Genomic DNA, 13,018 nt, shown 5'->3' on the forward strand with positions numbered 1-13,018 from the left:
TAAAGAGTTGTCCATTTGCTTAGTTCCTATAACATTTTTAGTTTTATCTTCTATTCTCAGAATGTCACACAATATTTGAAATTTAAAAGGTGGTTAAGCGGTTTTTGAGAAAATATTGTAAGAATTTATAAATATATTTTATTCAGATGTAACTGTCTTTGCAAATACTGTGTATATATTTTATTATAAAAGTGAATTACAGGCCAGGGGCGGTGGCTCACGTCTGTAATCTCAGCACTTTGGGAAGCCAAGGTGGGCAGATAGCTTGAGGTTAGGAGTTTGAGACCAGTCTGGACAACATAGTAAAACCATGTATCTACTAAAAATACAAAAATTAGCTGGGTGTGGTGACACATGCCTGTAATCCCAGCTCCTCAGGATGCTGAGACAGGAAGGTCACTTGAACCTGGGTGGTTGGAGGTTGCAGTGAGCCAAGATCCAGCCACAGCACTCCAGCCTGGGCAACAGAGCAAGACTGTCTCTAAATAAATAAATAAATAAAGCAAATGACAGAGAATTATATTCCTGCAGGAGGAAAAAAAATTAAATCAGATAAATTCTGACAAACAAAGGATAAATTTATTTATAAAATAAAGGAAAATTACATAATAGAAATGAAATAAGACAATATATGTTTTTGTAGTTTATGATCATTTAAAAGCAATTTAGTAAATATAAAATTCTGATTTTTACTCATCCTAAGACACATCTCTGCAGCCAAATTTAGGTTTTTTCCACTTAAATATGTAGATTTATAAATAATATTGTGTATGACAAGAGTATTACTTCATGTTTAAAAAGCAATTCTTTCTCCCTCTTAAAATTTTTCAAAGGAAATATTTTGTTTCATACTTGTGATATTATGATCAATAAGGAAGAGTACACTTTTCTAAATGTGGGATTTTCATGCTTTGTTGAAGGATAAGTGGAATTATATATACATATGTTTATGTATTTACATAGAGGTTGAAGTATCTTAACTTGTAACAAGGTACTTCTCACAACATTTATAAAGTTTATAAACCCCTATATTCTAAGTTGATATCTCTCCACTCTTCCTGACTTAAGAAATGCTACTTCAATTAGATTTCTATCCATTCTTCTTTAAAAAATGGTACTGATATCAGATTCTACCCTCTTTATCTCTTAAAACTACATTAATATTCAAAATATTTTTTAAAATAAATTTCAATTTTAAAAACCTTACATTTGAGATGTTGATTACCTGATTACCTAGTATTTTATTCATATAATTAATTCACTTTAACATGTCAAATCTATGTTGATATTTATGCAATTTCAATTTTTACAAATAAATACAATATAAACTTAAAATTCACACACTTTTTAAATTCAATTATAATCCTATTTTTTAAAAATTTCCCTTAAATTCAAGTTTATCATACTATTGCATAAGTAAATTGTTCTTTGTTTGTTTTTTACATACTTCAGATATTAGAATTTCCAGAATCTGCTAACTTTTTCTCATTAATCATGCTATTTCCAACTATTTTTATTAATCTTTTTCTTATGTTTTATTTCTCATGTATGACCATGTAATTATGTTACATATTAGCCTATGATTTTCTTAATGATTTAATATGTGACTTCTAATATGTAACATATTAATTAATATAATTAACATAATCTAACATATTGATAGCACTTACTATGTAATTAATATATAACATAATTATATATTAAATATTTTATCCTATATATGTTATATATAATTATTTTGGCAATGAATGGGAATAAAATGCAAAGCACTTAATCCTGTCTCCAGTCATAAGTGAGGATGAAGTGGGGGAAGGCAGGCTTCATATTTCAAAGGTAAACATAAGAAGAAATCACAGAGGAAGCTGTTTTAAAACGTTGGGTATTAACTTAGAGATCAGTAGTCATTAGAAAGCATAAGGTACATCTTTATGTGACAGAAATTTTCCAGAGAATTAAGGGATATTGGTTCTTTGCAGGATATATTTGCTTCTTCTGTAATTCTTACATATCTTATATTTTGATAAGAAAATAGAATATTTATTTAAAATATACCAGTGCCAGATATTTTTGCAATGGGAATAGTAACCAGTATAGTAGAAAGGGTACCTGGAGACATTTTTCCTGAACTTAGGAAAAACAGATAAATGGTTCTAATATAATGATTGCAATATAATAGCAAATGTAAACAAAATTAAAAAGAAAATCAGAAGAAACTTTTACACAGAATTATTTCAAGTGAGAGAAAATTATAAAACAAATAGCAGGAAATTGCACTAATTTTGAGAAAAGACATGCACCTTCAAGTAGATGTGGTCCATTTTGTACCAACTACATGGTCATTTATTTTCACAAAATTCTTTGTTATTTCAATATCCTTCTCTATCAAAGTGCCCTACTCCATATTATCCCCCTACTCTGATGGCGTTCTATAGATTTGCTCATATTCCTATACACAAAAATTGCAACTGCAAGTGCTCCATTTTCTTTACAACTCCATCTCTCCACATCACTCCGTCTTTCCGTATTCATCCTATTACCTCAAAACCAACAATTCTCTGAGCTTCTCAGAAACCACAAATTATTACTCCTACAACTTTTTCCTGAATTTTACTTTTCTTCTTTTTCACTCAACGCAGTATTAATTCATTGCTCCAGTAATCTAGTATTTCATCGTATACTCATTCAACTTTTGTGCCTCTTTCTTGTTTTTTTATATTTCCTTGGGAGAAGCCAATATTCTGCCTGCCTTCTACCTGGACTCCTGCTACCGTGTTTGTTTAAAGAAATGACTTTTAGGTTGGGGTTGGTGGTTTACACCTGTAATTTCAACAGTTTGCACTTTAAGAGGCCAAAGCAGAAGGACTGCTTGAGGCCAAGAGCTTGAAACCAGCCTGGACAACATAGCACGAGATTGTGTCTCTATAAAAAATTAAAGGAAAAGAAAAACAGCTAGGCATGGTGCTGCACTGGTAGTCCCAGCTACTACGGAGGCTGAGGCAGGAGGATGGCTTGAGCACAAGATGTTTTGCCACTGCACAGCACTCCAGCCTGGGTGACAGAGTGGGACCCTGTCTTTATTTTAAAAAAAAAAGAAAGAAAGAAAGAAAAGAAAGAGAGAGAATGAAAAAGAAGAAAGCAAGAAAGTAAGCAAGCAAGAAAAAGAAGGAAAGAAGGAAGGAAGGAAGGAAGGAAGGAAGAGAGGGAGGGAGGGAGGGAGGGAGGAAGGAAGGAGGAGGAAGAGGAGGAGGATGAGAAGAAAGAAAGAAAGAAAAGAAAGAAAGAAAAAGAAAGAAAGAAAGAAGAAAGAAAGAAAGAAAAAGAAAGAAAGAAAGAAAGAAAAGAAAGAAAGAAAAGAAAGAAAGAAGAAAGAAAGAAAAAGAAAGAAAGAAAGAAAGTAAAAAGAAAAGAAAAGAGAAAGAAACTCACTTTTAAAGTCATAACCACTAGTGCTAGACTGGCTTTTTAGCACTCGATTACTTCAGGTTACATTTGTATACATTATAGTAACAAAACAAAGACACTTAACATACATAAGTTTATTTTAAGACAGCCACTTAACATACATACATTTATTTTCCACCCACGCAACTCTGCTATAGGTTTGTCATGTTACCAAGGTATCTCACATCCAACCTACAATTGAGCATGCAGACTTAGCCCACTCTTTGATGGCACCATTTTGAAAGGTGGCTTCTATTGACTTCAGATGAGAAATTACACATGCCTTTTCTACTGAGAGTCAATGGGCAGAACACATCACATTGAGCCAAGTAACTGCAAAGATGCTTGGAAGAGTAATCTTTTTACTCAATAAAGAGAGATTTGACCATGAGTGCACACAGAAATAGTTTGCATAGCACTTGCCTGCACTCATATTATATTTCCTTAGTCCAAACATTCTCTCACGACAAGTATTCTCTACTTTCTTCTTTCTCCTCAAATATCTGACAAATACTTCTTAATTCTTACTTTCAACTATGTTTTGCTTTCTAGAGAAAATAGGATAAACTTAGAAACTCCACAAATGTCCATAGTCCCCACTCCATTTATATGTGCTTGTATAAATAATTACCTTCATATCTGTTGCCATGACTTAATACTTTATCCTTGTAAATAGGATTAATGTATTATTTAAACATTAGAACCTCTCTGATAGGATTTGGCTGTGTTCCCACACAAATCTCACCTTGAATTGTAACAATACCTACATGTCAAGGGTGGAGCCAGCTGAATGTAATTGAATCATGGTGGTGGTTTCCCCCATACTGTTCTCATGGTAATGTATAAGTCTCACAACATCTGATGGTTTCATAAGTGGGAGTTCCCCTGCACAATCTCTCTGTCTGCTGCCACATAAGACATGTCTTGCTTTCCTTTCCACCATGATTGTGAAGCCTCCCCAGGAATGTGGAACTGTGTGAGTCAATTAAACTTCTTTCCTTTATAAATTATCCAGTCTTGTATATATCTTTATTAGTAGCATGAGAATGGACCAACACAGTAAATTTGTATCAAGGCTGGGTTCTAGAGACTTGTTTAATGACGTTGACCAAAATACTGATAGTGATATGGACAGTGAAGTCCAGACTGAGGTGGTCTTGAATGGAAATGAGGAACTCGTTGGGAACTAGAGTAAAAGCCACTCTTGCTGCGTTTAACAGAGACTGGGAGCATTTTGCCCCTGCCCTACAGATCTGTGGAACTTTGAACTTGAGAGAGATGATTTAGGGTATCTAGCAGAAGAAATTTCTAAGTGACAAAACATTCAACAGGAAACAGAACATGAGAGTTTGGAAAATTGCAGCCTGACAATGCAATAGAAAAGAAAAGCCAATTTTCTGGGGAGAAATTCAAGCCAGCTGCAGAAATATGCTTAAGTAACGAAGACACAAATGTTAATCATAAAGACAATGGGGGAATTGTCTCCAGGGCTTGTCAGAGGTCTCCATGGCAGCTACTCCCATCACAGGCCCAGAGGTCTGGAAGGAAATATTAAATTCCTGGACCAGGTGCAGGCCCTTGCTTCTTTGTGCAGTCCTGGGACTTGGTGCCTTGTGTCCCAGTCATGGCTAAAAGAGGCCAAGGTACATCTCAGACTGTGGCTTCAGAGATGTAAGCCCCATGCCTTGGCAGCCTCCACATGCTGTTAGCCCTACGGGTACATAGAAGTCAAAAATTGAGGTTTGTGAGCCTCCACCTAGATTTCAGAAGATGTATGGAAATGCCTGGGTGTGCAGGCAGAGGTGTGCTGAATGGAGCAGAGCTTTCATGGAGAACCTCTGCTAGGGCAATGCAGAAAGGAAATGTTGGGTGGAAGCCCTGACACAGAGTTCCCACTGGGCACTCCCTAGTGGAGCTGTGAAAAGAGGGCCACAGGCCTCCAGATCCCAGAATGGTAGATCCACTGACAGCTTGCACCATGCATCTGGAAAAGCCACAGACAATGCCAGCCTGTGGAAGCAGCCAAAAGAGGAACCATACCCTGAAAAGCTACTGGGGTGGAGCTGCCAAGACCATGGGAACCCATCTCATGCATCAGTGTTACCTGGATGTGAGACATGAAATCAAAGGAGGTCATTTTGGACCTTTAAGATTTGACTGCCCCATTGGATTTTAGAATTGCACAGGGCCTATAATCCCTTTGTTTTGACCAGTTTCTCCCATTTGAAAAAGGTGTAGCTATCCACTCATCAAAAACATTTGAAAAACATTCTGGAAATATATAACTAATTAGCTGAAATGATTATTCACTTTGCCAAACAGTTCTCTCTATCCTAAGAAATTATATATGATTATATATATAATGATATATCAATAGATATATAAATATGATAAAAAATATAAGCATTGTGAACAATTGTGTGCTATTGTGATGACATAGATGTATGCAGATTGGCTGAATTTTCAATTGCAAAACTTGAAGGAAAAAATGTAGAAATTAAATGTATTTTTAACAAAAAAACTTAGCACATTAGTGAAGGTTCTATTTATTCTGGCAGTAGAAAAGTTAATGCCATAAATCCAAGGACAATGCAGCCACTTTAATGTATTTTTCAAATTTCATGAAAAAAGTAGCCATGGTAGTAAGAATGAAGATTATGCATGGGCTCAGAAACATGAACTTCCACACACCAAAATCAGCCTGCTTACAGCACTGCTGAGTGCCCAATCTGTCAGCAGCAGAGATCAACACTGACCCCCTGATATGGCAGCATTCCAACTACCTAGTGGCAGGTGGATTACACTGGACTATTTCCAATATGGAAAGGCAAGTGTTTTGCCTTTACTAGTATAGATACTTACTCTGGAGAAGAATTTGCCTTCCCTGCATGCAATGCTTCTTCCAAAACAATCACCCGTGGACCTACAGAATACGGTAAGCCTATCCACAGTCATTTTGTTCCATGTAGCATTACTTCTGGTCAAGGAATTCAATTTAGCCCAAGAACTGTGGCAGTGGGTACATGGGGGCATTCGTGGAATTCACTTGTCCTACCATGTTTCCTGCAACCCTAAAGCATCTGGCTTGCTAGAACAGTGGGAAGGCCTTTAGAAGATTCAGTTACAGCACCAGCTAGGTGGCAGTACCTTGCAGGATTAGGGCAAGGTCCTCCAGAGGAGTTTATATACTCCAAATTAACATTATTTGGCACTGTTCCTCTAATAGACAGAATTTATGGGCCGAGGACTCACGGGGTGAAATTGGACACACTAGCAAATTTTTAATTTCCTGTTCTTCTGCTCTTATGCTCTGGGGGCCTGTAGGTCTTACTTTCAGAAGGAGGAATAGTTCTACCAGGAGACACAACAGTGATTTCATTGACCTGGAAAGTAAGACTTCCAGCAGGCCACTTTGGGTTCCTCATACTTCTGAATCAATAGGCAAAGAAGGAATTACAATGCTGTTGGGGATAATTGATCCTGATGAACAAAGGAAAATTGGACTACTACTATAACTTAGAGGTAAGGAAAATATGTCTTAAATATAGGAGATTCCTTAGAGTGTCTTTCAGTATTACCATGCCCTGCAATTAAGGTCAATGGAAAACTACAGCAACTCAATTCAGGCAGGACAACTAATGGTCCAGCCCCTTCTAGAATGAAGATTTGGGTCACCATACCAGGTGAAGAAGCAAGACCAGCTAAGGCGCTTGCTGAAGACAAAGGGAATACAGAATGAGTAGTGGAAAGAGGTAGTTATAAATACCAGCAATTAAAATGTGACCAGATACATAAGTGAGGACTATAATGTCATAGTTTTTAAAAATTTGTTGTGCATATGTCTGTGTGTATTCCAGTTACATATCTATTCATATATCCACATTGAAGTCAAAAATTATAGCTATGGCTATATTTCCCTGACGTCATTGTTGCCAAATATGACTTTAATTCCTGTTTAGCTTTAATTTGATTTAAATTCCTCAAGGCAAAGCCTTGAGACTATTTTTGTTATAACTAAAAATAAAAGTCATTGTGAGCTATTGAGCACACAAATTATCTTTACCAAATTTTAATTGATAGTAAATAAGAACTTCAAGTAAACTAATTAACTTCTTTATTTTAAGGAATAGCAGTTTAACAATCTCTAATGAGTTCCAATCACCATTGATATTGTAATAAATGTACGAACAGTTTTATCATTAAATGATTTTATCAGAATATAGGTAATAGATTCATTATACTCACTATATTTATCTTTTTAGTAATATTTTCTCAGTCATCTAATTCAACTGATTTTGTTAATGACTGCCCCAATATAGCTTCTGCCAAATTCCTTTGAAAACAAAACAAACAAATATAAAATGCCTCATCCCTCAAACTTTTAAAGATTATTAGCAGTAGATTTCTGGTCAGTACAGTATTGCGAGTTAATATTTTGAAATCCTCAGAACCAAATAGAGAATAATGATATGTTAAATATTAAACTAAAATGAATTAAATATATCTACATTAAATAACAAAATATACATGTGAAAGAACAGAATATGGATTGTAAACTAAATCCACAAGGAAGCTGATTGACAGCTGCTTTTTATTTTGTAAATATAAATGAGAGGTAGCTGCTGAAAAGAAAAACAACAACAAAAATTGTTGATTCAAGATGAGGAACAACATCAGTTTCATTGCTTAAAATTTGAAGCTGTATATTCATCTTAAAAGAAGCTGAGAAACACAGCATGTGTTTTTGGATTATATAAAGGGGCTTAGAAAGAGAAGTTGGGTGAACATATGCAAGCATGCAGCCAAGAAAGACAAGGCACCTATTGAAAGGACAATCCAGTGACTGGATTTACAGTATCTCTAATATCATTGTAATACAGAATCTCTAACCCACAAATACAAGACTTAGTTCTGTATCTCAAGTTTAGGAGAAGGCAACAAACAACGCCATTTGCATGGATGAGAATACTCAAAATCACGTCACATGCGGCATATCATAAATAACCACATCGGCTTTTTCCAAAGCAGCATCGATAAAGACATGTAAAATATTAAGCTGATCACAGTGATATAGAGAAGAGTACAGAAGTAGAAATAACCAAGATTATATTTTAAGAAGAAACATGAGAAAATTTGACCTTTACTTAACAGTTACTAAGACTTATTGAAGTTATACATAAAAAAAAAAAAATACTGTGGAGTTGGCAGAGTGAAAAGCTAACAGACCAATACTAAAAAATAGAGGACAAAATAAACTGGCCCAAACATTTAAGGACAATTGTGACAGAGAAGAAAACGGCGTGACAAATCAGTGGAGATTAATTCAAGTGTTCAATAAATTGTATACAATAATAGAATCTGCATATGAAAATGAAAATTATGCTGCCACCTCATAGCATACCAAAAATCCACATAGATTATAAAACTATTGGTAAAATGAAAAATTTGAAACTTTTATAAGTATTCATAGTAGTATGTTTTCATATCCTCTAGGGATTGAAGCCTTTCTCAATGACACCAAAGTACAAGCCATTAAGAAAAAAATTTGATCAGACTAAAGTTTAAAACTTATTATTGGTATGGAAAATACTCTATAAGGTAAGGCTAGAAAAATGCCACATTGGGAAAATGTATTTTCAATGTATATAACCAACAAAATTGAATACTCAGAATTTACAGAAATTTATTTCATTAAAAAAAAATTCAACAGCCTAAATAGAGAAACGTACAAAGGATATAAACAGGTAACTAACAGAGGAGGATACTAAAGTAGCCAATGTGCATGTGAAAAGTGCTTTTGACTAGGAATCAAGAAAGCATAAAATGAGTACATTCATAACTATCAGATTAGCAAAATTGCAAACATTGACATTGTCACTTTGTATTAAGGATTTGGAAAGGTGGAGCTCTCTTATGATAGAATAGGATATAAAGACCAATTCATTTTTGATAACAATTTGGCAGTACATTTTAAATTTTAAGATTGAAATATTTAACTGCCTATTGAGAGTGGCAGGAGACAACCAAATACCTAGGCAGATAGGGGCAGGTCCCCAGTAAAACTTCACCTCCAAGCTGAAGACAGTTTAAAGCCTGAAATGCAAGCTACAAGTTAAATCCTCAGAATGGATTGAGAACTTGTCTTCCTGTTTGACACGCTTTCCTCTGATTGATCCCCACCCTTCACCGATTTTACATATACCTACCCTTTCCTAATTGGTCTTCTACACTATTGTGCCTACCTTTGAGTGGTGTCTTCACTTTAATCTTTTTTTGCATACTCACAAACCAATCAACACCCTTATGAATCCATAAGAGGCCTCAGAACCAGTCACATGAGAGACTTTCCCGCCTTTGGATAGGGGAACCACCTGCCCCCCACGTCCCTTCTTTGCTGAGAGCTTTCCTTTTGCTTAATAAATTTTACTGTACTCACTCTATGGTGTCTGTGCACCTAATGCTTCCTGGTGAGACAAGAACTTAGACTAAGCTGACCTAAGGAGCAGAAAGACCATAACACTATCCATTGGTTCCTTTATGAATCTGTCTTGGATAAATGTTTACATATACACAAAAATATACATGCACAAGAATAATCATGGAATATGCTTATGATGTTGAAATACCAATTTATGTTTACCACTAAAAAAATCCCAGTAAATTTTTCAAAGTATCTTCACAATTATTTATGATACTGAAAATTGGGAAATAACATAGTGCCTACCAGTTGAAAAAAACATAAATAAAATATAGAATATTCATTCATTGAATCAATACAGCATTTACAACTTATAAACTGTATTTTTCTACATATCTAATTCTAAAACATCATATTTCTTGAACAAAAAGGTCAAAACGCCTGAATAGTATGATAGATTTATGTAAATCTTAAAAAACATAATACTATGTTAAAGAATAAATACATTATTATGGATATATAGATGCTTAAAACACACAGAAATTGATTTCCTTTAGAGAGAGAGGAATGAATAAATATTAATTCAAACTATGTTACAAATGGGGGTACAAAGTATGTTTTAAATACAGTTGTATTTGTGTCAGTTTATTAGCTGATGGAAAATGTAAAGAAAATATGGCAGAAGACTTAGTGGTACATGTTCGTTATATTAGTTTCACTTGTTTATGATTTTATTGAATTTATATTTATTTATTTATTTAAGACAAAGTCTTGTTTTGTCGCCCAGGTTGGAGTGCAGTGGCACGATATCGGCTCACTGCAAGCTCCACCTCCCGGGTTCGCGCCATTCTCCTGCCTCAGCCTCCAGAGTAGCTGGGACTACAGGTGCCCGCCACCACGCCCGGCTAATTTTTATTTTTATTTTTTGTATTTTTAGTAGAGACGGGGTTTCACCGTGTTAGCCAGGATGGTCTCGATCTCTTGACCTCGTGATCTGCCTACCTCGACCTCCCAAAGTTCTGGGATTACAGGCGTGAGGCACCACGTCCAGCCCTATTTATTTATTTTTTGAGAAAGAGTTTCGCTTTTGTCACCCAGGCTGGAGTGCAATGGTGCAATCTCAGCTCACTCACTGCAACCTCCACTTCCTGATTCAAGCCATTCTCCTGCCTCAGCCTCCCAAGTAGCCAGGATTACAAGCATGTGCTGCCATGCTTCGCTAATTTTGTATTTTTAGTAGAGACGGGGTTTTACCATGTCAGGTTGGTCACGAACTCCTGACCTCAAGCGATCCACCTACCTCAGCCTCCCAAAGTGCTGGGATTACAGGAATAAGCCACCGCTCCCAGCCACTTTTTTGTTATTTTAGAAGAATAACATTTACAAAATTTTGCTAGCCAATATTTATTTAGAAGTTCAAAGATTAAATTAGAATACACTATTATGGAGATAGAACTTCATGGAATGGTGTGGGGACAGTGGAGAAACAGAATAAATTCAGTCAGGCTTCAGTGAAAGTGAGAAGTTTTTTTTTTTTAATTATTATTCCCCACTGGTTTTTTTCCCTGAATCGGGGAAGCAATCTCTGCCAATCAGATAAACAGATAGATAGCTAATTCTATCTGCTGTACGTCTACTAGTCTGATATCGTTCTGCTCAAAGAGTATTTTTCATATTTGAGAAGGGGATATTTTAAGAGAGTAAGTCAATATAAAGTAAGTGGCATGGAGAATCACTGGCACTGATGTAAGCAATATTTAACAACTTCAGTTATTTTTATATCATCTTAACTATATAGTGTACCTGCACACCACAGTGTTACTATTACTTATTTAAATCCACTTGTTCCTCAATTTGCTAAAAATTACTAAGAATTATATCTCATTTCATTTGAAGAAATTCTCAGCTGGGTTTGGTGGCTCACTCTTGTAATCCCAGCACTTTGGGAGACCGAGGTGGGAGGATCTTTTGAGGTCGGGAGTTTGAGACCTGCCTAGCCAACATGGTGAAACCTTGTCTCCACTAAAAATACAAAAAAATTAGCAGGATGTGTTGGCGCATGCCTGTAATCCCAGCTAATTGGGAGGCTGAGGGAGGAGAATCCCTTCAACCCAGGAGGCAGAGGTTACAGTGAGCCAAGATAGTGCCTCTGCACTCCAGCTGGGGTGACAGTCAAAAAAAAAAAAAAAAAAAAAAAAACTTGCCAAATTAAATGTAAAATAATGCAATTTAAAATAGAATATCAAATCATCATATAATTAAATTAAAAACATATTAAAATGAGATTGATTATAAAATGAAAGTCTTGACCTAGTTTGCGAAGATATATTATCTGTAAATAATTTTAAAGAAAAGCGTGAGGCTGAAAACAGTCAAAGCAATTGATAATTGCTTCATGTCACCTAGTTAAAAATTAGAAATTATAATGCAAAAATTTAATTCTATCCTATAGTTATGATGCTCTATATCTTGAGATTTTTCAACTCATGATATATAGTCATGAATGGTCAAAATTGTTTAACTGTGATTTCTCCTAGGATAGGTTATTATGCAAAAATTTCTTAGTAAAACAGAAATTGTGTGTAACCAACTCACCTAAAAATTCATCTGAATAAGCTTCAGATTCCATCTGTCATTTGATTAGTTCTTATCGGGTAATGGTCAGAGAGCAATGGGAAAGTTCCTTATCCACACACCAACACTAATTCGTTTGGGAAAATAGGACTTTTAAATGGCTTAACAAAGCCATTTAAAAATCTCTTCCTGAAGTTCAAAATATTTTTAGTGAGTTCTTAGATGAAACTATAAATCCAATTACAAAAGGTTACACGTATTTCACCAATTTTTTAATCATCAAGTTAAATTTTCTGATATAAATGTGTCTCTAAAGATAAGTGAATTAACGAAGTCTGCTAACATGCAAAGCTAAACAAAGGATGCACGTACTATCTGAAACAAAAGTCTTACTCAGAAGACTGTAGATTCTTTGAATAATGTAGGAAGAAAAGGTTAGTGTAGAAAAGGCCAATAAACAAGCATCACTGTAAAACGAGTTGTTTATGGTCTAACAGAAAGAGAGATAAAGAGACAATGAGGGACATAGGGAGAAAGAGACAGAATAAAAATTGAATGGCCTGTTATTATATGATTTACACATTT

Source organism: Trachypithecus francoisi, unplaced genomic scaffold, assembly GCF_009764315.1.
Source record: "Trachypithecus francoisi isolate TF-2019V2 unplaced genomic scaffold, Tfra_2.0 Lachesis_group17, whole genome shotgun sequence".
Taxonomy (NCBI): Eukaryota; Metazoa; Chordata; class Mammalia; order Primates; family Cercopithecidae; genus Trachypithecus; species Trachypithecus francoisi.